General features: G+C 46.5%; 1 long non-coding RNA gene across 6 annotated transcripts in view; it reads left to right on the top strand.

Moving 5' to 3' along the window:
* The window catches only part of LOC105470810 (uncharacterized), a 185463-nt gene that overhangs the window by 55437 nt on the left and 102809 nt on the right, over positions 1–27217 (top strand). For 2 of the 6 annotated variants that reach the window (XR_011619508.1, XR_011619512.1), the window contains exon 3: positions 8796–8845. The exons of 3 other annotated variants lie outside the window; for them this stretch is intronic. This is a non-coding gene — a long non-coding RNA (uncharacterized lncRNA). Of the gene's footprint in view, positions 1–8795; positions 8846–11765; positions 11822–27217 lie in introns of all 6 variants that reach the window. One more of the 6 variants, XR_011619510.1, reaches the window with a different exon arrangement.

Genomic DNA, 27217 nt, shown 5'->3' with positions numbered 1-27217 from the left:
ACTGCACTCCAGCCTGGGCAATAGAGGGAGACTCCGTCTCAAAAAAAACAAAAGAAAAGAAAAGAAAATACAATCCACTTATTATGTGGTTTTCAGGAATATCCACTGGTAAGAAAGTGGGAATTGCCTATTCTTGCCTGAACTATTAGGTGCTATGTGGACATAGGTTAAGGAAGGGATGAGTGTGGAGTGGAAACATCTACCACGCTGAAGCAAGTGGCTGTGTTTTGAGCTTAATCTTCGTGATATAGTATCACTGCTAGCATATCTTTTTTGTTTCTGAGTATGTATGTTCGACTCCAAATACTTGGTAAGGACCAGACAAGGGAAGTCAATTAGGGTTAAAAGTGTTTGCCAAAGCTGATGGTAGCGACCACTTGGGCTACTGGGTTGAAGATAGTCCTGAGGCCAAATCCACGTTTAAAGGGAGAGGGTACTAAGATTGATCAACAGTGTCTCTGAGCACATGGAGGAGAGAATGGAAGCAAGAATGCCAGGCAGTTATGATGATCTTCTTAGATCCTTTTGTTGGAAGACAAGAGCTCTTGGTTGGCCAATTGGCCTTGTCCTAGTCAAAGGAAGTGCCACTTATTTTCTAAGCAACTATGTGCACCAAGAAATTCAGTGTGTGGTACAAAGCCAGGTGACCTGTGGCTAAAAGCCCCAATTGAAAGGTTCCCAAAGAAGGTGAAGAATTTAGTACAATCACTCTCTATGGCCATTTATTCTATTTTTATTCATTCATCATGAAGAATTTTGCTGTTTGTGAGGTGTTTAAGAACATGGCACGAGAAGCCAAGCTGTTTCAAAGAATAATGGTCAATGTCCATCATCCATGTCCAGGCTTGTGCTCATTGGCCCTTGGAAAGCTGCGCATGACACGCCTGTTCCATCCCCTCTTATATCCCACCACTCAGCAGCATGATGCACGGTCAGCAGCAGCGCATACCACACCTTTGTGGGAATTTGAAAAACAGACCTCTTCTAGGTGATAGCCCTATGGGAGCACAGCTTGGCAAGAGACCTGGGTTGGTTTTCATTTCCCACTCACCCCATGACATGGGCCCTTGTGCCGTGGGCCACCACTGTCAAGACCACATGTGGCCACCTTGCCTTCATACTAAGAAATCTAATTTAATTCATGACCAATAGCCATCGTCCCCAAATAAATTACAATAACTTTGTGAAAAGCCTCTAGGAATAAGCACAATTATATACAATCATTATCGTCACCCATTAAAAACCATAAGTACCAAAGGTCACAAATCCCTGACTTAGATATTTAGGAGTCCCAAGGCATCATGAGACTGAGTGATTGAAAATTTCATTGTATGTCATGAACAAAGCTGAACCCTGTGCAGTCTAGTGGCCCAAAGTCCATATGAAACAGAAGCAAATGTTTGCTAAGCTGAATAGGCTAGTGAGTAATTCAAAGAGGGCTGGAAGGAAATATCATAAACCTTTGTTCATGCAGAATGCAAAGGCCTGGCAAAGCGATGCTGAATAAACCAGGTTTGAATAGGCTGTTACTTTAAAGAAAAAGTAATAGAGAATCTGGCCATCTGGAGGGTGTGGCAGTTACTTTGAAATGAAGCTCTAATTTGCATAGGCAAGTACTGAATGAGGGAATTTTGGATTCAGATGTCTGTGGAATGGCTCTGCTGGGGTTGGAGCCTTAGGCAGGTGGGACATAGATTTTGGGACTGGTCATTTATTTTAATGTGCGTTATATGGATGTGTGTGGGTGTGTGTTTGCACGTGGGTGTGTGTATGCATGTGCATGCATGTGTGCATGTGATTTGGGTGATAGAGGCATAGAATTAGCCCATGTTTATCCCCACTCATGGGCTAATCCTTCTTCCCTTCTCTCTTCCCAATTCCAGTTAATGGTGGCTCTATCATTCCCTCAGGCCTCCAAGCCAGAAATTCAGAAGTAATGCTAGATGCTTCCCTCTCCCTCACTTTAATCTATTACTCATAACTTACATTTGCGGCCGGGTGCGGTGGCTCACGCCTGTAATCCCAGCACTTTGGGAGGCCGAGGTGGGTGGATCACCTGAGGTCAGGAGTTCGAGACTAGCCTGGCCAACATAGTGAAACCCCGTTTCTACTAAAAATACAGAAATTAGCTGGTGGAGGACGCCTGTAATCCCAGCTACTCAGGAGCCTGAGGCAGGAGAATCGCTTGAACCCAGGAGGTAGAGGTTGCAGTCAACTGAGATTGCCCCACTGCACTCCAGACTGGGCAACAGAGCAAGACTTCTTCCCGGCCCCCCCAAAAAAATTGCTTCCTGCATATTTCTTGACTCTCTTCTCTTAATCCCCACTCCCACTTTCTAGTTCAAATCTCATTGCGTATCATCTATACCACTGAAACAGCCTTCTAGCTGCTATCAATCTTTCCCACATTAATTTATCCACTCCTCAGTCACAAGATGATCTTTCCAAATGCAGGGTTTGATTGTACCTCTCCCATTCCTTTGTATATACCAGACTCTGTTCTAGATCCTGAGGGTATAGCAATGGCCCAGACAGTCAGGATTCCTGCCCACATGGAACTTATCTTGTTGTGGAGGGAGGGAAGACAGACAGTAAACAAGATAAGGCAGTAAAATAGAGAGCATGTCAGAAGGGTGAGCGGTGCTATGGAGAAACATAAAGCAAGGAAGGGGGTTAGGGAGTTCTGTTGGGAGAGTGGCTGTGGTTTTAAATAGGGTGGTGAAAGAGGGCCTCGCCGAGAAGGGACATTTGAGTAAAGTCTTTAAGGAGTTCAGACAGTGAGCCTTGCTGATTTAAGGAGCAAGAGTGCAAAGACCCTGAGGTCAGAGCCTGTCTGGTCTCCACTTGAGGATGAGCCAGGAGGTTGGTATGTTTGGACAAGGGCAGATGGGAAGCCAAGGTGAGAGAGGTGACGAGAGCAAGGTCACAGAGGGCCTGGAAGCCAGTGTCAGACCTGAGTGAAATGGGAAATAGATCGGAAGGTTTTGAGAGCAGAGTAGCCTGGTCTGGCTCATCTCGTAACGAGGTCACTCTGGCTGCTGCGTTGGGAGTAGGGGGTAAAGGTGGAAGCAGACAGACCACTGGAAGGGCTACTGCAGGAATCCAGGTGAGAGTTGACAGTGATTTGGATGAGGTGGTGGCCCTGGAGGTGGAGATGTGGTCAGATTTTCAATAACTTGAAGGTAAAGGTCACAGGATTTATTGACTGAATGAAACAGATGAGAGGAGTCAAGGGTGACCACTTTGGCCTGAGGAACTGGAAGGATGAAGTTACAATTCCTGAGATGACAAAGACTGGGAGGAATGAGTTTTAGGGACAGCTCATGAGTTCAGTTTTTTGTTTGTCTGTTTGTTTGTTTGTTTTTTGAGACGGAGTCTTGCTCTGTTGCCCAGGCTGGAGTTCAGTGGCACAGTCTCGGCTCACTGAGACCTCTACCTCCCAGGTTCGAGCGATTCTCCTGCCACAGCCTCCCGAGTAGCTGGGATTACAGGCATGCACCACCACACCTGGTTGATTTTTTGTATTTTTAGTAGAGACGGGGTTTCACCATGTTCGCCAGGCTTGTCTCGAACTCCTGACCTCAGGTGATCTACCCGCCTCGGCCTCCCAAACTGCTGGTGAGAGACAGGACTAGCTGGATTTCCTAGGCTAAGAATCCCTGAGCCTAGCTGGGAAGGTGACTACATCCACCTTTAAACACAGGGCTTGCAACTTAGCTCACACCTGACCAATCCGATAGTAAAGAGAGCTCACTAAAATGCTAATTAGGCAAAAACAGGAGGTAAAGAAATAGCCAATCATCTATTGCCTGAGAGCAAAACAGGAGGGACAATGATCGGGATATAAACCCAGGCATTCGAGCCAGCAATGGCAACCCCCTTGGGGTCCCCTCCCTTTGTATGGGAGCTCTCTTTTCACTCTATTTCGCTGTATTAAATAATCTTGCAACTGCACTATCTTCTGGTCTGTGTTTGTTACGCCTGGAGCTGAGCTTTGGCTGGCCCTCCACCACTGCTGTTTGCCGCCCTGGCAGACCCACTGCTGACTTCCATCCCTCTGGATCCAGCAGGTTGTCTGCTGTGCTCCTGATCCAGCGAGGCGCGCACATTGCCGCTCCTGATCAGGCTAAAGGCTTGCCATTGTTCCTGCACGGCTAAGTGCCCAGGTTCGTCCTAATCAAGCTGAACACTAGTCACTGGGTTCCACGGTTCTCTTCCATGACCCACGGCTTCTAATAGAGCTATAACACTCACCACATGGCCCAAGATTCCATTCCTTAGAATCCGTGGGGCCAAGAACCCCAGGTCAGAGAATGCAAGGCTTGCCACCATCTTGGAAGTGACCCACCGCCATCTTGGAAGCGGCCCACCGCCATCTTGGGAGCTCTGGGAGCAAGGACCGCAGCCCCCCCCAGCCTCTGCGCCCGGTAGCACTGGCATTACAGGCATGCGCCACCATGCCCCACAGATGAGTTCAGGTTTGAACACGTGAAGTCTGAGATAACTTTAGTGATCCAAGTGGAAGTGTCAGGCGAGCAGTTGGACATATGTATCTGAAAATCAGGGGGGTATATGTGTCAGATATAAACATTTGGGATTCAACAGCTTATAGATGGAATTTAAAAGCAAGAAACTGCATGAGATCCCCGAGATGACAGGAGTGGATAGAGAAGATGTCCAAAGACTGAGCTTTGGGGTAACTTCAAAATAAAGAGATCCAGAGAGGAGGAGGGACCAGCAAAGACTGGGAAAGAATAGGAGGAAAGGTTGGAGGAAAGCTTGCAGGGAGCCCTGGTATCCTAGACCCAAAAAAAGAAGTGCTTAGAGGAGGAGGAAGTCATTAACCAGGTCAAGGGCTGCTGATAGGTCTAGCAAGGTGTACACTGGAGAACTGACAAATGCAGTTAGCCAGTGGCAAAGAATGACCTTCGCAAAGCAGAGGCCGTTGTTTCAGTGGTGTTCCAGGGGTGAAAATGCAGTTGAAGTGAGTGTAATGGAGAATGGGAGAATGGAAATTGGAAGGGACCAGAATTCCTAACGTTTTTAGGAGTTTTGCCATAAAGAGAGAGAAGCGAAGCGGTAGCTGGTGGGGGAAATGAGGTGGAAAGCTTTTTTGGTGAGTGGGGGACAGGAGAAACCATTGCCTATGTTTCTATTGCAGTGGAGAGGTCCAGGAGAGAGGGGGCGTGGCTAGAGGGGCGGGATTGAGCAGAGGAGTGGAGGAGGTGGCCTTTGCTGGGAGAGGGAGACTCTGTATAAGACTGGGAGATAAAAGTAAGTAGGTTGATGTGATGGGGGGTTTTTGGAAGGTCACAGCTGCCCAAAGACCCCTCCGTGGCTCTGCGTGGTGCCCTGCGTGGCAGAGTTTACGGACCTCGGCTCCCCCTCCGTGGCTCTGCGTGGTGCCCTGCGTGGCAGAGTTTACGGACCTCGGCTCCCCCTCCGTGGCTCTGCGTGGTGCCCTGCGTGGCAGAGTTTACGGACCTCAGCTCCAGGTTCTATCTCCCTGCCCTCAACTCTTGCCCTTTCTTAACCCCTGCTGCCCCATCTCAAGTCTGCATTTGCACACGTGGTTGTGTGGAACACTCTTGCTCTCTTTGTCCTGCCCAATCTTTAAGACCTAATGTCGCCGCCTCTCTTCCTCTGGGTTCCCACCATAATCTGCTCCGATCTGCAGTTTATCGTGTCAGCAGATCACTTGTCATTTTTATTTCCTCATTAGCCTTCCCTCCAGGCTGCGATCTCCTTGAGGGCAGATGTTTGCCTTCTTATTTGTCTGTATTCACAGCCAACCCCTCCCCCAGGACAGTGTCTGGCACATAGAAGGAAATAAAAATTGTGTACCCAGGAAACCACAAGTGGTTCTATGTATACTTTTTACGTAAACTTTTTAATCAAATTATAACATATTGATATATGTATAACCATACAGTTTTAAGTGCATAACTCTCTGTTTTCAAAGGAAACATGTGCGAGGCCTATTCCCACATCAATAAACAGCACCTTACCAGTGCCCTTGTCTCTTTCAGAAACAACCCTGATGAGACCTCCCATCTTGACTTCTTTTTTTTTTTTTTTTTTTTTTTTTTTTTTTTGAGACGGAGTCTCGCTCCGTCGCCCAGGCTGGAGTGCAGTGGCGTTCTGGGCTCACTGCAAGCTCCGCCTCCCGGGTTCCCGCCATTCTCCTGCCTCAGCCTCCCGAGTAGCTGGGACTACAGGCGCCCGCCACCTCGCCTGGCTAGTGTTTTGTATTATTTTTAGTAGAGACGGGTTTCACTGTGTTAGCCAGGAAGGTCTCGATCTCCTGACCTCGTGATCCGCCCATCTCGGCCTCCCAAAGTGCTGGGATTACAGGCTTGAGCCACCGCGCCCGGCCCATCTTGACTTCTAACATCATGGCTTAGTTTTGTCTGGTGTTCAACTTTACATAAATGGAATCAAACAGGCAGACTGGAGTGCTATCTCAGCTCACTGCAAGCTCTGCCTCCTGTGTTCAAGCAATTCTCCTGCCTCAGCCTTCCAAGTAGCTGGGACTACAGGTGAACACCACCACGCCCGGCTAGTTTTTTGTATTTTTTAGTAGAGACGGGGTTTCACCGTGTTAGCCAGGATGGTCTCGATCTCCTGACCTCGTGATCCGCCTGTCTCGGCCTCCCAAAGTGCTGGGATTACAGGCGTGAGCCACCGCGCCCGGCCCAGGCTGTACGCTTTTATGTCTATCTTCTTTCATCCACAGTTACGTTTCTGTGATTCATCCACTAGGTAGTGTACAGCATCGTTCGTTCATTCTCGGTGCTATGTGGCACTCTGTTGTGCAAGTACAGCACAATCTGTTTATGCACTCTCACGTTGCTTCCCATCTCCGTGGTTTCTGGCTTTCGTTTTTTACAATAGCGCTGCAATGAATGCCGCTGCACACACTGTTGAGCTCATGCACACTTTTCTGCTGGGTGAGGATCTGAGCGTGAAATTGCTGGGTCTTGGGTTCAAGTGCTCTACATATTTTTGACCATGTTACTGTGACTCAAGAAGCCCAGGAACAGAATTCTAGGCACCAGAACCACACACATTACAGCCTCTTGAGTTTTATGGCCTCTGTGCCATTTGTCCAGTCACTTCATTTGCAGATGAGATTCTGAGACTCAGGCTGGAAAAGCGACCTGGGAAAAGTCACACAAGTCAGAGGCAGAGCTGGAATTTCCTCCAGGTTTCCTCATTTCCAGGCCAGTATAGATCAGGACCTCCTAGTACTCACATGAAGAAACTCTCCTTTCTGCTCTAGGAATGATCACACACCATTCCAATCTGGATACCAAATGTCATTGTTTGTTAAGTGTGTGCAGTGTGCCAAGCATATTGTGTCATATGTTTACATGTGTCATATATTTACATTACATATGATCTCTGGTTCTTAAAACAACCCTTTAAGACAGGTCATACCAAGCCCATTTTTCAGATGGGAAAATGAGTTCAGAGGGGATGATTAGCTTGTTCAGGTTTTCTAGTTTCCTTAGGAAGTGGCAGAGCCGGATCTGAACTCTGCTTATGACTACTTGGAGGATGGAGGAGTGAACTCCTTTTTATCAGACCCTGGCTACTTTGGCCCCAGGAGAAGCTTTCTCCCCCTCAGGCCCTGGGGTTCCTCCAAAGAAAGGAGACTCCCAGCTTTCCATGTGACAAAAAGCAGGCAATTCAACATGGCAAGCCCTTAATAAACCTGCAGGTTTCTCTGTAAGGACTGATTTAGAAAGCGGGCTTACAGCCACTGCATTGATAGCAGTTTCTATTCTAAAACTATAGAAATTGTGAACACTTGCCCCCAAAAACTCTCCCCAGAAGCCTTTAGGACAGTGAGGCTGTGTTCAGAAACTAATTGCACCCATATCTGAGGAGCTACGACATGAACCACATTATTCAGAGAATCTTTATAGAGAGCTACCTTACCTCCCTGTCCCGTATCCTTGATGAGAGTTAAAAAAAAAAAAAAAAAAAACTGAGAAAAAGATAAATGACAATCATCGACGTGTATCAGATATTACTTGTAATTCCTGACAATATATACTTAATTGTATATTACATACTTAATTCTGTAATACTTATGTTGTGTCATATACTGATGAATCACTCTTTTTTTTTTTTTTTTTCTTTTTTTTTGCTTTTTATGAGACAAGATCTTGCTGTGTCACCCAGGTTGAAGTGCAGTGGCAGGATCTTGCAATCTCAGCTTACTGCAAGCTCAGCCTTCCAGGCTTAAGTGATCCTCCCACCTTACCCTCCCAAGTAATTGGGACTACAGGCATGTGCCACCACACCCGGATAATTTGTGTGTGTGTGTGTGTGTGTGTGTGTGTAGAGAGATGGGATTTCACCACGTTGCCCAGGCTGGTCTTGAACTCCTGGGCTCAAGTGGTCTGCCTGCCTTGGCTTCCCAAAACAGTGGCTACGATCCCAGCTCACTGCAACCTCCACCTCCTAAATTCAAGTGATTCACCTGCTCATCTGCTTAGCCTCCGAGTAGCTGGGATTGTAGGTGCACACCATCATGCCCAGATAATTTTTGTATTTTTATTAGAGATGGGGCTTTGCCATGTTTGCTGAGCTGGTCCTGAACTCAGGTGAGATGCCCACTTTGGCCTCCCAAAGTGCTGGGATTACAGGTGTGAGCAACCACACCCAGCCCAAAATTGCTCTTAAATGAATTATCTCAGTCCCCAAATCACTCTTAAATGAATTCTCTCAGTTCGTTCCCCCAACAATGCTTTAAGGTAGGTAATATTATTGTCCTTCTTTTACAGATGAGGAAACAATACCTACAAGGGTGAAACAACTTGCCCAAGGGCACACAGTGAGTGAATGGGCTGCGGCTTGACCAAGAGCCTGTACAGCAGCCCTCCTCCCTTTATTCTTATTGGTTGTCCCGGTGCACAGGGCTAAGCGCTTGGTAGATGCACCAAAAATGCTTGTTTACTAACTGATACCTTCCTTCCACTAAGGTGTTAAGTGTTGCTCTCCTCTACTTTACAGATGGAAAGTCAGTGTATCCCCAAGTGATCCATCTCTGTAGGAACACAAAGCATCTGTTAACTCCAGTCTTTGCACTTTGCATTAACTAAAGAGCGTCTGCGAGACTGGCCGCATTAGCAGGTCACCCTGTGGGCCGTGAGCCTACAAGGACAGCTTCTTTACTTAGGTTTATTGAGAGGGAAATGTGAAAGGCACCTAAAAGTCAGCTGACTTATCTCTTTTCCCTTCCAAACTCCCTCAGCTATGTGAATGGTCTCTGGTCTCCTGTATGGGGTGGGGGTGGGGTGAGGAAGAGGGGAGAGGGGTAGGGGGAAGTAGAGGGAGAGGGATTGAGACTGCAGGGGGTTTTTTGTCTCAAGGTGGTCCATTACACACAGCCAAGAACTTCTCAGCTTTACAAATGCCCTCTGATTCTTGCCAGCATCTGAAATGAAATGGTAGAGGTATGAAAATAAAAAAAAAAAAAAAAGCAAACAAACCATTTTCCAAAGTCATGTTTAAAGAGAGTAAGCCTGGAAACAAACACCTGAGGGTTTGGTGTTTTTGTTTTTTAAAATTGTTTTGTGCTGCCTTTCACTTGGAACGTATCACTTTATCACAAGGGACATACACATCAGTCAGCTTGGTAATGAGGTTACCCCAGGTAGCGGCTGGGGCACATAGTACAGTCCTGGTTTAGGCAGTAATTAACAGCATGACTTGGGTAGTGACTTAACTTATCTACGTCTGAGTGCCCATCATGTAAAAGCTATGTGGCTACTGTCAGACGTGAGGGATGAAGATGGGTGAGTGTTTGGTGTGTGTGGAGAGGACAGTAGGTGAAGGCCTTGCAATATTGTAGATTTATGGTTACCCCCTACCCACAAAGATCCTGTAGAAATTTTTGCAACAGAGATTTGCATCGTTTTTGGAGGAGACACTATTTTTAGTTTCCCCTAGCGTATGGTAGGAATTCAGTCATTCCTCTGATTAAAATCCAAATGGCTACCACTTTCATGATAAAGTCCACATTTCTGTCTTTTTTTTTTTTTTTTTTCTGAGTGGAGGTTTAATAGGCAAAAGAAAAAGAAAGAGAAAGGAAAACAGCTCTCTCTCTAGTGAGCAAGACAGGACTTCCGCAAGGAAAGGAGCTCATGGTGGATGTGCCGGATTTTATGGTCTGACTTGAGGAGGTGGTGTCTGATTTACATAGGGCTCACAGATTGGTTCGATCAGGTGTGATGTTTACATACTGTGCAGGGAAGGCTGGCTGGCCCACCCTAATCTTATTATGCAAATGAACTGTCCTCTTGACCGGTGCCATCTTGTCCCCTCCTTCCTGTACACGTGGTGGCAGAGAAGGGAAGAGGGAGCCGCCATCTTGAATGTGATTGGCACAACTGACAGCATCTGCGTCTGCAGCTTTGTTTTATAGGCAGCTCTGTGTCAGAAAGAAAAATAGTTTGGGGCTGCTTTCATCCAAAGGAAAATCTTACCTAAGAGTTCCATACCCTCACTATCTGCCTAAGTAATTTCTACTTAACTCCTGTATCATTCCCACCTCTGGAGTGGTAACCCTGACTGTTGTTAGGGGGTGTTGGATAAACTGTTGTTAGGGGGTGTCCAGCTACTTCTTGCTGAAAAGGGGCATTGTGTGTGGAACAGCAGCTAGTCCTCCTGGGGCTGATCAAAGGCTCCTTGGAAGAAAGGCGTGTCCTTGCGTGGTTCTGTCTGCAGCAGCGTTTGGAGTCTGATTGCTGTCAGCCATTCTGACGGGTTCTAACGCTGGTTTGCCTCCACCAGATGTTGCGTTTCCATGAATGTTGAACCTTGGGATCCTGGACGAGGTCCCCAATATGAAGCAGCTGTTGTCTGGGGTAAACACCTGGGGTTTGTTGTCTTGCACCAGGAACATTTAGGACACAGACACACATGAGGAGTTTAGGAGCAGAGGTTTAATAGGCAAAGGAAAGAGAAAGAAGGAGAAAGGAAAACAGCTCTCTCTCTAGTGAGAGGGGACTTCCAAGAGGAAAACAACCAGAGTCCGAATTTCTTTAACCTGCTCAACAGGGATTAAAGACAATACCACTTTAGGCATATTTTAATTTTTTGTGTGTGTTCAGGCTTTATGTACAAGTTACCTGGATCCAATTAATTAAACTAAAAGAGTTTTTATGAGCTCAATTAGAGGGAACTTATCTTAAAATGCCTGAGGATCATCTAGACTGGGGGCTGATCCTCTGAAGCACAGATTATTACATGGCAGGTGCTAGGTTTACATTTTGCCCCCAAAGAACTCCCACTCTATAGCTCCAGGAGAGCTATGCTTTTATTTGCAAGCCTATTTGATGTGCATGAATGCAAAGAACATGACCTTGCAGTGCTGGCGGGGTGACCTCATTAGAAGAGTTTGTCATCTCTGCACCTTGCTCTGCACTCCCATGCCCTCTCACGGGGAGCTCACACAGAGAGCAGGAAAACTGCTGTGAATGTCAGGCTCTTGGATTGAGTCCCTAAAGAAGCCCCTGACCCCGACGCTCATCCCCAGAGCCTGGGGTCCCTGGCAGTCCGCCAGGCTTCTTGGAGGTTAATTTCTGCAAGAGTGAACATACATACAATCAATTCCCAACCAGGAGACTGTCCCTCTGGCACATAGAACATGTTGTATGGGGAAGAGAAGATGTCTTGTTCAGAGAGTGACTGAAATCCTATTCCCATCTGGTTCTCTTGCATTACTCTGTTTTCTCTCTTTTGCATTTTAGTGTTTAGAAATAAAAGTATGCAAATATGAGACACGGGCTGCTACTGTGGAAACAAGGTGGGATAATTATTACTTAGTATTCTGAGCCAAAGAAGACTAGATGTTTTCATTCTAGAGATCTAAGTTTGGAAATTAGAAGGAATGAAAGTTAAATGGGGAAGAATATATCCTAGGATAAAAAGATCCTCAAAGTTAATGTGTCCAACATGTCCTTATTTATTCTTTAATACAGTTAACAGTCACACATGATGTATTTTAGGAGACTGCTGATAGTAACTTGTTAACCTATAGACTATACATCATGTCCTTGGAACACCTGAGGTGGGTTATGCCCACTTTCTGGTGATTTCGAGGGGGAATGGAAAATTTCAGTCACCAGTGTAAGTAATGGAACCAAGAATTAAATTGCAAATGACAAAATATTCCCTTGGCCTGTAGCTTTGGAAGTCACTTTCCAGTACAAATGTTGCAACAACAAAGGGAGCAGGAGAATTTGTTTCTTTAGGGGTATTTATTCTCACCTCCAGTTCTGCCATTTCACTGCCAGTTCCGAAATGAATACACTCAATAACAGAAAAACCACAGACTGTTGGAACTGGGAGACCAAACAGCCCAGCCTCCTCAGTGCCTAGCTAAGGATTCCGAGTCCCCAGAGGAAAAGGGACTTGCTTAAAGTCATAGAACTGGTATGAATGGGGATTGGGGAAAGACTCAGGGAGAATGTTCCAGAGAGAGGAAATACTTGTGCGAAGGCTCCGAACCTGGGAGGAGTTTGGTATGTTTAAGAACCCAGAGGAAAGCCATGTGCGGCTGGAGTGCAGGGGCTGGGCAGAAGAGGAAGCTGGAGAGGAAGCCCTCAGCTGGACCACAGGAGGACATCTGCTATTTATTTATGTATTTACTTGAGACGGAGTCTCGCACTGTCGCCCAGACTGGAGTGCAGTGGCCGGATCTCAGCTCACTGCAACCTCCCCCTCCTGGGTTCAAGCAATTCTTCTGCCTCAGCCTCCTGAGTAGCTGGGATTACAGGCATGCGCCACCATGCCCAGCTAATTTTTGTATTTTTAGTAGAGATGGGGTTTCACCATGTTGGCCAGGCTGGTCTTGAACTCCTGACCTCCTGATTTGCCCACCTCGGCCTCCCAAAGTGCTGGGATTACAGGCATGAGCCACTGCTGAAAGAGAAGGGATAAAAAAGATATTCCATGCAAATGGAAAGCAAAAGAGAGCAGTAGTAGCTGTACTATTACCAGATAAAATAGACTTTATGTCAAAAACTGTCACAAGAAACAAAGGTGATTATATAATGATAAAGGCTTTAATTCATCAAGAAGCTGTAACATTGCAAATATATGTATGCCCAACATCAGAGCACTCAAATATAAAAAGTAAATATTAACAGATCTGAAGGGAGAAATAGACAGCAATACAATAATTGTAGGGTACTTCAGCATCACACTTTCAACAATGGATAGATCATCCAGACATGAAATCAATAAGGAAACATTGGACTTGAACAGCACTATAGACCAGACGGACCTAACTGACTTCCAGGCATACCTTGGAGATATTTGGGTTCAGTTCTGATCACTGTAATAAAACAAATATCACAATAAAGCAAGTCATGAATTTTTCGGTTTTCCAGTGCATGTAAAAAGTTATATTTACACTATGCTGTAGTTTATTATGTGTGCAATAGCAATACGTCTTTAAAAAATGTACATTACTGATTTTAAAATCCTTTATTGCTAAAAAAATGATAGTGATCATCTGAGCTGTCAGCAAGTTATAATCTTTTTGCTGGTGGGGGTTCTTGCCTTGATGTTGATGGCTGCTGACTGATCAAGGTGACGGTTGCTGAAGTTGAGATGTCTGTGGCAATTTATTAAAATAAGATAACGTTGAAGTTTGCAACATTGATATTGACTCTTCCTTTTATGAAAGATTTCTCTATAGCATGTGATGCTATTGGTAGCATTTTACCCACATTAGAACTTCTTTCAAAATTGAGTCAGTCCTCTCAAACACTATCACTGCTTTATCAGCTAAGTTTATGTAATATTCTAAATTGTTTGTTGTCATTTCAACAATGCTTACAGCATCTTTAGCAGGAGTAGGTTGTATCTTAAGAAACCATTTCTTGGCTGGGCACAGTGGCTCACACCTGTAGTCCCAACACTTGGGGAGGCCGAGGTGGGCAGATCATGAGGTCAGGAGATCCGGACCATCCTGGCCAACATGGTGAAACCCTGTGTCTACTAAAATACAAAAAATTAACCAGGTGTGTTGGTGCGTGCCTGTAGTGTCCCAGCTACTCGGGAAGCTGAGGCAGGGGAATTGCTTGAACCTGGGAAGTGGAGATTGCAGTGAGCCGAGATCACGCCACTGCACTCCAGCCTGGAAACAGAGCAAGACTCCATCTCAAAAAATAAAAGATAAAAAATAAAAATAAAAACAAAGAAAAGGAAAAAAGAAAAAAGAAACCATTTATTTGCTCATCCATAAGAAGCAACTCCTCATCCATTCAAGTTTGGTCATGGGATGACAGCAATTTAGTCACATCTTCGAGCTTCACTTCTATAATAATTCTAGTTATCTTGCTATTTATTTGTACCTCATCTGCAGGACTTCCTCTACCCAAGTCTTGAAGCCCTCAAAGTCATCCATGAAGGTTGGAACCAACTTCTTCAAAACTCCTGTTAATGTTAGTATTTCAGCCTCCTCCCGTGAATCACCAATGTTCTTAATGGCATCTAGAATGGTGAACCCTTTCCAGAAGGTTTTCGATTTACTTTGCCCAGATCTACCAGAGGTGTCAGTGTCTGTGAGAGCTATGGCCTTACAAAAGCTGCTTTTCTTTTCTAGAATATTATAACCATAACACTATAGAAATCATCAAATCCAGCTATATACATATAGCTGGGCCTTGTTATTAATCCAATTGGCCACTGTGTCTTTTGATTGGAAAATTTAATCCATTTACATTTGAAGTGATTATTGATTTGTAAGAATTATTGTTGCTATTTTGGTAGTTGTTTTCTAATTTGTAGATCCTTTGTTCCTTTCTTCTTCTGTTACTCTCTTCCTTTGGGATTTGATGATTTCTATAGTGGCATTGATTTCTCTTTCTGTTTTGTGTATTTAGTGTAGGTTTTTGCTTTGTGGTTACCATGAGGCTTACCTAAAACATCTTATGGTTATAGCAGTCTATTTTAAGCTGGTAACAACTTAATTTTTATGATGTACAAAAATACTACTTTTGGTCCTCCTCCCATTTTATGTTTTTGATGTTGCAATATACATATTTTCATGTTGTATAACCATTAACAAATCATTATATAGTTATTTTTAATGTTTTTGTCTTTTAACAATCCTACCCCTTTCTAAAGCCTCTCTAATGTCTCCTCATTTCCCAAATTATGGGTCTTTGCAATTCCTACCCCTCTTCTGACCATTGGCATCACCCTGTCTAGACTGTGAGCTCATGGAAAGCAGGGGCTGAGTCTCCTTTGTGCTTGGCCCATGGAAGGTGCTTGATCAAAATTTATTCCTTTGTCCTTGTTTTTGTCTTGGGAACCTTTCCTGCTTCAGCCTATCCTCATTTTTGGCACAAATGATTAGAATTGCAAGAACGTCTCACTGGTTCACCCACCTCTTTGTCTCTTGGAGGACACTGGGGTTCGGAGAGCCAATGGTCCAATCAGGTGGCCAGGCCTGTGTCCTCTCTTCCTTACCCCTCAGTGGGCACACAGCCTCTGCCTTGGGATGCTCCTTCTGCTTTGACTTCCTGTGCTTTGGCTTCTGCTGATTCTGTCCTTTTTTTGCAGCTTATGCTTCAGTGGTTGGATCTGTTGCTCTGCTGTCTCTCCTCTTGTGTCTGCTGCTTTGCATTGGCCTCAGCTTCTGCTTTCTTCTGCTTTGTACTTTGGCTTCTGCCTTTTCTGCTTCTGCTTTTTTCTCAGCTGCTTTTTCTGTTTCTGCTCCTCATCCTCCCTCTACTATGACTCCCCTCACCCAGTCCTGCTCTTCCGCCCTCTCTTCCCCCCTCTTCCGCTTCCCATGCTTCTACTGCTGCCTCTGCTGGTGCTGCTTCTTTGCTGTTGCTTCTCCCTTCTGCTTCTCTTTCCCCCAGTGCTTGCTGCTTCTGCCTCTGCTTTTCCTGCTGGTGCTTCTTGTGCAACATATTCATCTACTTCTGCTTCTGCTTTTTCTTCCTTTTCCTCCTCCTCTTGCTCTTTTCTTCCTCCTCCTGCCTTCTCTGCTGCTTCTCTTCATTCTGCTACTTCTACTTTGGCTTGTTTCCACTTTCTCTGCTCTAACTTTTGCTTTTGCTGCTTCTCCTTCTGCTGCAGCTTCTCCTTCCTCCACTATGACTACATCTGCCTCTTCCCTCCGCATCCTGCCTTGCTCTTCCCTCTTCTTTCTCCCCTTCCTCTTCTCCCCTGCTCTTCTTCTTCGGGTCCCCTTCTTCTATTTTTACTCCTTCTGCTTCTTTTCTCACTGCCCTTATTTCTCCTTCCAGGGCTACGACATCTACTTCTCTTCCTCTTCCTCTCTCACTTTCTCGCTTTTCCTCTGCATCTGCATGTGTCTGTGTGTGCGGCTTCGGCTTTCTGAGCATCGACTTCTGCCTTGCATGTTTCTGCCACTTAGCCTTCTGCCTTTTCTGCTGCGTCCATGCCCACTTCTCTTTTCTGCCTCTGCTTCAGCTGCTGCTGCTGTTGCTACACCTTCCTTCTTTTTTTCTTCCTCCTCTTTCTCATCTTCCTCCTCTTCTGTGGCCTTTGCTTCTGGTTCTGCTTTTCCTGCTCCTTTTCCTTCTCCTCCTGCTCTGTCTTCTCCTCCTCCTGTCTTCTTTTTCTCTTCCTCCTTTGTCTTCTCCTTCTTGTCTTCCTCCTCCTCCTGCTCAGTTCTGAACATGCTAAGTTTAAGATGCCTGTGAAACATTTACTTATACTTTCTCTAGGGCATTCCAGTGTTCTTTAAGAGCTTCAGAATTTCCACCAACTTGGGACTTGCTGGTTGACCTTCAGAACAGTCTCTTTTAGTAGGTGGCAGATAATAACAAGACCTCACAAAGGAACAGTACTCTACAATTAACCCAGTATTTACAAACCCATTATTTTATTAGTAGAACAGGGAAACTGAGGCTCAGAGAAATTCCCACACCTTGCAAGGTGCACAGAAATAAGTGGAGCTTTTTAAAGAACCTAAAGCCTCTTTTCCTAGGGTTTGCCATAAGGCCTTACTTTTTAAAAATTTGTTATTTTAATAGACTTTATTTTTTTTAGAAGCAGCTATAGGTTGACAGCAAAATTGAGAGGAAAGTACACAGAGTCCCAACAGGACTTTACGGTTTTACAGCACTTAACAAGTTCCTTTGTATCCGTGATTTCATCTGCTTAGGAATCACTTGAGAGGGTGTCAGCCCAGAGAGGGAAGGGATTCAGTTATGCCCACACAGCAAGGCAATGCCACCCCACTGGGGTGACGGCCCCTAGCTCCTCGTCCAACGGCTCAGGAAGGACCAGTGCTATTCAGAAAAGTAGTGAGGCAGTGAGTGCTAGGTGTGGCATTGAGCCAGCTTCTCTTTAGTATGTCACCAGTCCCTCCCACTCACATCCCGGCATGAGAGAGTCATCCAGATCTGGTTCTCTGAGTTTTTCCATCCTTAAGGAAAATTCTAGTGACCTAAATTTGGGGCAGAAAACCAATAAACACAGGAGTTGCTTTTCCAGAAAAACTGAGTTGATAGGCTGGAAGTGCCACGAGGCCACAGGACAATTAGAGTATGCCGGGCTCCAGATGCTGAGCAGATGCCATCCTGGTTGGGAGCCAGGCCCTGGGAATAGAAACACCAGCCCTCTGTGCCAGCCCTGGCAGGGCCTTGCGAGGCAGCTGGTCTCCAGCCAGTTGCTCCCCTTTGTTGCCAACACGGCACAGGCCCCAGGGGAATGAAAATTGAATTTGGCAAAATTGACATGCTTGTCTTTGGAGAGTGGGTGAGAGTTGCACCCTGGGAAGTAGTAGATTATCAGCCAGCCCCATGAGGGGAGGGCTCACCTTCCTTTACTCGCCCTCATGTCTCCAGGGTCAAAATCAGTGCCTAGCATGTAACAGGTGCTCAGAAATGTTTGTTTCTGATATCTACACACTGAAGACAGGGAAGGGAGCTTACACCACTTTCTAAGGTTTGCAGCTCCCAGATCTTTATGTTTGTAGGACTCTAGATGGCTTCTGATTAAGTATCTATTGTTGAGGGGGACTCTGGGGACTGGTTGTCCAAATAACAAGGTAATGGCTTCCACAGTCAGGTGCCATTTTACAGGAGGCTTAGGGTAGAAGTAGTTTGAAAGGGAAGAGGCAGCCTGGCTGAGTCTTGGGGCTTGCACGAAGGGAGGAAACAGAATTCCAGAGAGCTGTCTTGGGTGTGGGAAGAGAGCCTAAGGCTTAACTATAGAAGGGCTTGTGGAAATCCTCTTGTTATTTGTCCATTCACCAAGCATCTATCCATGGGCCTCTTCTCCATGATGGGTTCTCCTGGGAAAGGACTGCACCTCTGTGTAGAGAAAGCGTTCCTTTCAGGGTAAGAGCTTGGAAGAGTGCGCTTGGAAGACGTACCTTGCAATCTGGGAGTGCAGGTGGCCAAAGACACAAAGAGCCCCTGTGCACAGCCTCCTTGAACAGAGCAGCCCCACCCTAGACGCTCCAGTGGGGTTACTTCTGCCTACAAATAAGGATGTACTGCCAAAGACGCTGACCAGTGCCTGCAGTGTGGGGCAGAGAAAGTAGCACGATGGTTTAGGAAGACAGGAGGAAGCCTCCAGAGGGGGCGGCACCGGAGCTGGCCCTTGAAGTGTGGGGCAGACTTGGCCATAGAATGGCAGCATAATCAAAGGCAAAGAATCAGGAGTGTTGTGTGAGTCACAGGTCATCCCATTTGGCTTGAGGCTCAAGGAAGTGGGAGCTGAGGTTGGAAATCTAAACCTAGGTCAGGCAGAGCACTATGGCTCACACCTGTAATGCCAGCACTTTGGGAGGCTAAGGCAAGAGAATCACTTGAAGATGGAGTTTGAGACCAGCCTGCGCAACAAAGCAAGACCCCATCTCTAAAATTTTTTTTTTTTTTTTTAATTAGCCTGCTGCAGTGGCATACACCTATAGTCTCAGCTACTCGGGAGGCTAAGGCAGAAGGATGGCTTGAGCCCATGAGCCCAGGTATTCGAGGTTACAGTGAACTATGATTACACCACAGCACTCCATCCTGGATGACAGGACAAGACCTGTCTCTATAAACAAATAAACCAGCTGGGCACAGTGGCTCACGTCTGTAATCCCAGCACTTTGGGAGGCTGAGGCAGGTGCATCACGAGGTCAGGGGACAATCCTGGCCAACATGGTGAAACCCTGTCTCTACTAAAAATACAAAAAATAAATTAGCTGGGCGTGGTGGCAGGTGCCTGTAATCCAAGCTACTTGGGAGGCTGAGGCAGGAGAATAGCTTGAACCAGGGAGTCGGAGGTTGCAGTGAGTCTAGATCGTGCCACTGCACTCTAGCCTGGCGACAGAGCGAGACTCAGTCTCAAAACAAACAAACAAAAAAACAAACCGGTAAACAAGGTCAGAGATTTATGTGTCCTCCCTACCCCCACTCCCCTTTTTTTGACTTTGGTGAAGAGAATCCGAGGACTGAGTTAATCAGACTCTGCAGTTCATGACATATTATCATCATTGGTCCCTACACATTCCCTCTCTTGATTTGCTTATGTATTCTCGTTTCCCCATCCATAGTGGGATGGCTTCTAATACACTTGCCGTCCCTCTTTGTGTTTGTGCATGTTCTCGTATAAGTGATATTGGTGCTTAGTTCTCAGGATGCATGTTGTTTTAAAGTATGTAAATGATTTGGGATTTTGTATACCTTATTCTGCTGCTGGCTTTTTTATTTGGCACTAGGATTTTAAGATTCATTCATACTACCAAGTGTGCATACAGGCGATGACTTGTAGGTGCTGCATGGTACCACTGAAGTACACCCACTACATCCTGTCCACGCCCAGGGGTGGACATCCATGTCGCCCACGAGTGGTTCCTTCGCAAAGGAGCGCCATGTTGAGAGCTGACTTTTAGGCAGGCTGGTGGCCTGACAGGGCTGACGCGTCACCAGTCAGCGAGACACTGGTGAGCCCAGCTTGGGTCTGTCTAGCTGGAGTTAAGTGGCTGTGACTTCAGGTACTTTAGGGACCCGCAAGGCTTCTTACAGGCTGTGAGCATTCTTGGTAACGCGTAATGTGGTGACTCATGGGACAAATATTAGGTCTTGGTCCTGTCTCAGTCCTAGCTTTGAAAGGACAATGTGTTCTTGATGCATAATAGGAAGTTTAGGAAGCAGCCCAGGGGGACTGTGTTCCCGAAGGTTGGGCTGTGAGCAAACATGCTCTTTGGTTTGATGCAGGGAAAGGGCGGGGGAGGGGTGGCACATACCCACAGCAATCCGGGGGCATGGCATTGAACGGAAGAAGCGTGTGTGTGCATGTAAGTGTGAGTGTGAGCGTGAGTGTGTGCCAGAGTGCATGCCAGAGTGTGTGAGGGCGTGACTAGTCCAGAAGGGCAGGGCGTGGAGGTGGCGTAGGGACAGGGTGTGGTTATGAGACCGTCGTCTTTCTCTCTTTTATCCATCCAACCTTGCCATGACTTAGCCTGCTGCTGGATCCCCACTGAAGCTTCTAACTGAAGAGCCACTGAGTAAACTGTTCTTCTTCATTTAACGGGGTTGGTCCCTGTGTATGCTTCCTGTACTTCTGGAGAATTTGTCTTCAATTTGGGGAAACAGGAGACAGTCCCTCTCAAAAAGAGCCCAGCAGCTCCACTCTGCACAGCACGTCCGTCCATCTGAGCACATACAAGGGGTCCTGTAGCCGGGCGCGCTGGCTCCCGCCTGTAATCCCAGCACTTTGGGAGGCCGAAGCGGGCGGATCATAAGGTCAGGAGTTCGAGACCAGCCTGGACAACATGGTGAAACCCTGTCTCAACTAAAAATACAAAAACTTAGCTGGGCATGGTGGTGGGCACCTATAATCCCAGCTACTCAGGAGACTGAGGCAGGAGAATTGCCTGAACCCGGGAGGCAGAGGTTGCAGTGAGCCAAGATCATGCCACTGCACTCCAGCCTGGGTGGCAGAGGGAGACTCCGTCTCAAAAGAAAAAAAAAATAAAAAATAAAAAAGAAGGTCTTGCAAAGGCACTCAAGCAGCCAAGGATGTGGTTTTACTTCTCAGCGTGCTCCTTTCAGGCTGGCCAAGGCTTGGAGGGGCAGGCGGGGGAAAGGGCATTGATGTGACGCAGTCCCAGGATCCCAGGATTTCCTCTCCACCTCCAAGACCCACAGATGACGTCTCCAAGGCAGGTTGCAGATTGGATCCAACAGAGGTCCTGGGAATCCGAACGTCACCTCTATTAATTATTTCCATGCATGTCACATCCCTTGGAAAACCCTGTCAGTAAAAGAATGAGCATGGTTCCTCAGTTTCCTCCATGTGGAATGCAGCTACTTCAACAGTGACATCAGCATTAGAGATGCCTGCAGCTCTAGGGCTGGCACTTCCCCGAGGGTGGGGCGCATGCCCACTCTGTTCACTGCTGGACCACAGCATCTAATACAATGCCTGGCATATAGCATAAAATATACCGTCAATATGAATTTGAAGAATATCTGAAATTAAGTGGCAGGGACCAGAGAAGGAATCTGACTTTACAGGGAAAAGGAGATTAAGAGAGTTGAAGGAGGAGTTTCTCAATTTTATTATTGAAAGTTCCTGGTAAATTATTTGATATGACACTTTGACAGGGCACCCTTAAGTTGTGGGCAGCTTTGATTGCTAGAATGTTCTTCTTTAGAAGCAAGTAAACGCTCCTTGATGGAATACCCGCTGGATGCTCTGCTCTGGATGAAGCCTCAGGGCTACTATATATACAATATAATGTGTGTGTGTGTGTGTGTGTGTGTGTGTATTTAGAGTCAAGTTCTTGCTCTGTCATTCAGACTGGAGTGCAGTGGCATGATCCTAGCTTGCTGCAGCCTTGAACTCCTGGGCTCAAGTAATCCTCCTATCTCAGCCTCCTGAGCAGCTGAGAATATAGGTACACGCCACTATGCCCAGCAACTTTTTTTTTTTTTTTTAGAGATGGGGTCTTGCTACATTGCCCAGGCTGGTCTTGAACTCTTGAGCTCAAGTGTTGCTCACACCTCAGCCTCCCAAAGTGCTGGGATCACATGTGTGAGCCACCCTGCCTGACCCAGAGCTAGTATTTTGGAGCATCTTCTCTGAGCTGGGCATTGTTTTAAGTGCTCTACTTGCATTATCTTATTTAACTCTTATTGTAGTCCTTTGAAATAAATCCCCAGTTAGCAGAAAAGGAATCTAAAGTTTAGAAGGGCAAATGCTTTAACGAAAGTCAATGGCCTCACTTTCAGCTGGGGAAGCTGCTGAGAGGACAGGTTGCATTTAGAGGAGAATGAGAGATGCCCTTCAGACTTTTAGCCCTTCACTTTTAGATCAATTCCACTCTTTACAGGAGATTTACATTTTATTCTTGGTGCCTTTCTGAAAGTCCCAACTATTTTTAAATTTTTTATAGTTCGAATATAAATTAATGTATCATAAAAATAAAATGGAATTTTAAACAGAAAGCTGGCTTGAAGAGTTTGTGACGAGCTTACTATTTGAATACTGACACAGAATTCACATTAACACAAACAATAGCAGCACCTTAAAGTAAATCAAACCCATCGACAGAGGGTGCGAGTGAAAGACTGTGAAATGATGCATATAGTTGCCATATTTAAGCTATTAAGGGCTCAAGGGTATACTTTTGCCTTTAGGATTGCCTTGGAAAGAAATCAAACTCAGAAACAGACAAGCCAAGCCCACCGTATTCTTGCAGACACCTTCAGGTGATGGGAAGGGTGGTCCGCTCTTGCAGGTCCTCCCTGGCTGGCACAGGCTTTCCTTTACCATCCCTAGGATGGCCTCTGAGGCCCTCTACCTTCCACTTCCCTCTATTCTCTCTATTGCTCAAGATTTCTCACCTAAGTGGCCTTTTTGTCCCCCTGACATGACCAGGCTATTCCTATTCCTGGCTCAGAGCCTTTGCACTTACTGTCACCTCTTCTTGGGACTCTTCTTCCCCGGATCTTTACATGGCTGGCTCCCTGTCTTCATTAAGGTTCCAGTTCTGGCGTCACATTCTCAGGAAGCCTTGCCTGGTAATCCTCGCTAAAGAGGTGCCTTTCTCCCTCCGTGCTCTGGCTATCCTGGCCACTCTGTATCCCATAACAGAACATGACTCTGTTCCCTGCTCTGGCTATCCTGGCCACTCTGTATCCCATAACAGAACATGACTCTGTTCCCTGCTCTGGCTATCCTGGCCACTCTGTATCCCGTAACAGAACATGACTCTGTTCTATTTTCTTTATAACATTTGTCATATGTCCAGTGATCTTATGTGTATAATTGCTTGGGTGTTCCCTGCCACCTTTCCCTTTGGACCACTCAATGCAAGCAGCCACTTTTTCTTGTTCACTGTTGTTTCCCCAGTGCCTACACTGTGCTGTGTACAAAGGATATGCTTAGCAAGCATTTGTCAATTATATCAATGACCGAATACTTGGATGAGTGAATGAGCCAGCTAAACTGGAGGTGGTACAGTAAAAAGCAATCTGGACTGAGAAATGAAAAGACGGCACAGAAGTTCTCACCTCCTCACTTCATCAACACAGGGGCCACTGGTTTTTGCAAAAACCCCTTAACCTCTTTAAGCCTCAACTTCCTCATCAGGAAAATGGGGATAACAGCACCTTCCCTCTGTGCCTTCCCAGGTTGTGAGTGAGGAATGGATGGCACTGTTAGTGGCTTCCGTTGTACTCAGTGGGAACACGCATCTGCAGGTAGAATGTAGAGGAACAGCCCAATTCGGCTGTCTTGTGGATTTCAGGGTTGTTTTCTTTCCAAGCAACAACTGAGTGTTTCCTGAGCACCATTAGATGTCCAGAACTCCTAGGGACTGGGATCTGCATAAGAGGCGGGGCCTGGCCCTTGATTTAATTGGGGAGTAATTAGTGAGCAGTGTCAGCCCTTTATTAGTCATGGGTCTAATAAGCTGAAATGAAGGAAGGCCAAAAAAATCCATTAACTATAGCCATATTTACACTTTCGTTGTCAGCCACACCATTGTTGGTTTAAAACAAGCCGCCTTTAATTTATTATAGTCATTATTTCTGTCTGGAAGAGACAAGGAACCTGAATTTCATAAGTATGCATGCAATGATTGCAGTTGAAGGGAATCATGCTTGGTGGATACTTTTCAGAATCAGTGAATCTCAGAATAGTAGAATTTTTACTACTTCTAAGAAAGAAACAGGTCTCGCACTACGGTAATAAAGAAGGCCCTAGGAACTATGTTTGCTAAAAGACTTCCCTTTTGGTTTTAGCTGCTAACTCTAACACACCAGGAAACTGAATCATTTGGGAGACAGGACTTGGAAATAAGAAAGAAGAGAGTGAGGTCTGAGTGCGACAGGACCAAGCCTCTCAGGCTGGGGTGAGGATGGCACACTTTGGGTGCAGTGAGGAGGCTGGCCTGCCTGGAGTGGGGTTTGTGTCGAGAGACCGCGGGAGATGCTGCTGGGAGCATGTGGAGAAGGGCTTCCAATATCAGGGCAAGGAACATTGTGGTAGATCGTGTTTTTCAAAGATTGCTGTAACAATATGTCCATCCTACATTCTCTTCTTAAAATGTGATCCTGCTACTCCTCCCACTGAGGGCTGGGGTCTATCTGCCTCTCTCTTGAACACAGGCAGAACTTTGCTACTGCGTTGATCAACAGAATACGGGGGAAGTGACATTGTGTGAATTACAAGGTCAGGTCATACAAATTCTGTGCACTTCCTTTTTTTCTCTCTTGGGACATTTTCTCTTGGAACCCAGTCTCCACACTCTGAAGAGGCCCAAACTAGCCCACATTGAGAGATTACACGCAGAGGCCAGGTATAGGTGATCTGGCAATAGTCACTTGGAGATCAGAATTAATCACGAGACATGTAAGTGAAGATAACACCAGCTACTGGCAGCCCCCAGCAGTTGAGTACACCCCCAGTCTTATGTCTTCCCACGTGAGGCCCCAGGTTTGGTGGAACGGCAATAAACCGTCCCTGCCGAGTCCTGTTTAAACGCCTAACCCTCAGCATTGGCAAGATAAGGGCTGATTGATGCCACTCCCCAGAGATTGTCTCATGGGGTGATGTGTTAAACAGGGAGAGAAACTGGAAGGAACATGCACTTCAGTGGGAGGCATTAAGGAGAGGAGCACACTCCGAGCCATGCCAGGAACCCATAGCACAGGGCACCCTGAGCTGCCGGCCTCGGTGACAGTCACGGCAGTCATCTGTGCTCCTCCAGTCGTGGTAATTCTCGGAAGGTTTTCATGGATAAACATGGGGCAGGTGGTGCAGAGATTGCTTGCCATCTCTCTTTACAAATGAAGAAATTGAGACTCAGTGAGAGTAAGTGGTTAGCTAAAGTCCCTACGGTGGGTGAGTGGACCAAGCCAGCATCTCCCACACCCAGCAAAGCACCATCTAATTCCACCTATTACTCTGGCCTTAGTACCCTCCCTGTCTCCTGCCCTTCCCTGACAGATGAAGAAACTCTGGCCAGAGAACCTCCGTGCCTTGTTCAAGTTCCCTAAAACAAGCAAACAACATCCAGTGACTGCTGGGCACCGTGCCGCTTGCAGGGACATGAGTTTCTCTGGTTGACTACAGTGATCCTGGTGTCCACTATGAATATTGTGATGTCATAGCTTGTCTAGACTAACTCCTCATTATATGCATGGGCAAGCCAGAGCCTACCCATTTTTTAAGGTCCATCCACCTGCTACCTCCTCAATAAAGCCTTCCCTGATGTCTCCATCACTAACAATCAGTCACCCTCTCCGTGAGCTCCAGTAACACTTTGTCCATAACTCTACCGTAGTATATTATATGGAAGTATCTCTACTTACATATCCAGTGATTAGTGCTGGCTGTCAACTGGTCCTTTAGCTGGGCTGTTGCCAAGACACATACAATGACCTCTCCATGTAGTCTCTCCACATTAGCGTTAATTGATAAGTGCTAATGAACTAGAAACGTACCTGCAGGTCCAACAACCAACTGGAGAATCTGAGTATGTAGAAGGGGAGAAGCAGTGCTCATGTGTGTGTCTGGGGGCAGGGAGAGAGGGAGGAGAGTTTGAGTTAAAATGACGTGACTTTTCATTTCCCTTGGCAACCCCGAGAGTCTGGGTTTTCTTCTGGAATGTTTTGCATGACCCACCCTGGTAGCAGCTCTCTGCCAGTACGTCCTGACAGAAATCTGACAATTAGGGCCAAGGTAACCAGAAACAGAGCTGGAAGGGCTGCCCAGGGCAGGCAAATGGAGCCTGGGCAGTGTGGTCTGCTCCATGCTAAGTCAGGGATGTGTGCAGGCCTGGCTAGAACCCTTGTGACTGCAGTATATTTAGGATGATCGACAGAGGCTGAGCCGGCCTGTGTCCCAGCCAGAGGTGGGCTGGGAACCAGAACGCTGGGGCAGATCTCAGGCCGGCCACTTTCTCCAGCTCAGTAAGCCTTTTTTCTTTTTCTTTTTTTTTTTTTAAATTTTAGATGGAGTGTTGCTCTGTCGCCCAGGCTAGAGTGCAGTGGTGCGATCTCAGCTCACTGCGACCTCTGCCTCCTGGGTTCTAGCGATTCTCCTGCCTCAGCCTCCCGAATAGCTGGGACTACAGGTGCATGTCACTGCGCCCGGCTAATTTTTGTATTTTTAGTAGAGACGGGGTTTCACCATGTTGGTCAGGCTGGTCTCGAACTCCTGACCTCGTGATCCACCCACCTCGGCCTCCCAAAGTGCTAGGATTACAGGCGTGAGCCACCGCGCCTGGCAAGCCTCTACCACATACTGTCACAGGTGTGGGCCCAGCAGTGCGCAAGTAAGACCCAGCTCCTCCATATGAGGAGGAGCTTGGAAACTTACATTACCTCTTTTGGGCTTACTTGCCCGTCACTTGGAAACTTACGTTGCCTCTCTTGGGCTTACTTTTCCTGTCTGTGAGAATTGGGTACCTGTGAGGCATTTAGCGTGGTGGACACATGGCCACGCCATGCATTCTGGCTGAGAGCAAGTGTTCTCAGCCATTCCCCTCAGACCCTAACTCCACAGACCTCCCTTTCTCAGCAGGGTGACTAACAGACCATCAGAGAGGCAGGAAATTGGAGAATCGCTACGACAATCACCTAGCCTGGCTGGCAGCCTTGAAAGAACAACCGAGTGAGCCTCCAGAATTAAGGAATTAGGAAGAAAAGCAGCCCTGACTTCAGAGGGTGATGGAAAGTTTGCAGTGGATGAGAACATTGAG

Source organism: Macaca nemestrina, chromosome 2, assembly GCF_043159975.1.
Source record: "Macaca nemestrina isolate mMacNem1 chromosome 2, mMacNem.hap1, whole genome shotgun sequence".
NCBI lineage: Eukaryota > Metazoa > Chordata > Mammalia > Primates > Cercopithecidae > Macaca > Macaca nemestrina.
The sequence above is the reverse complement of the archived record's forward strand: the minus strand, read 5'-3'. Positions and strand labels throughout refer to the sequence as shown.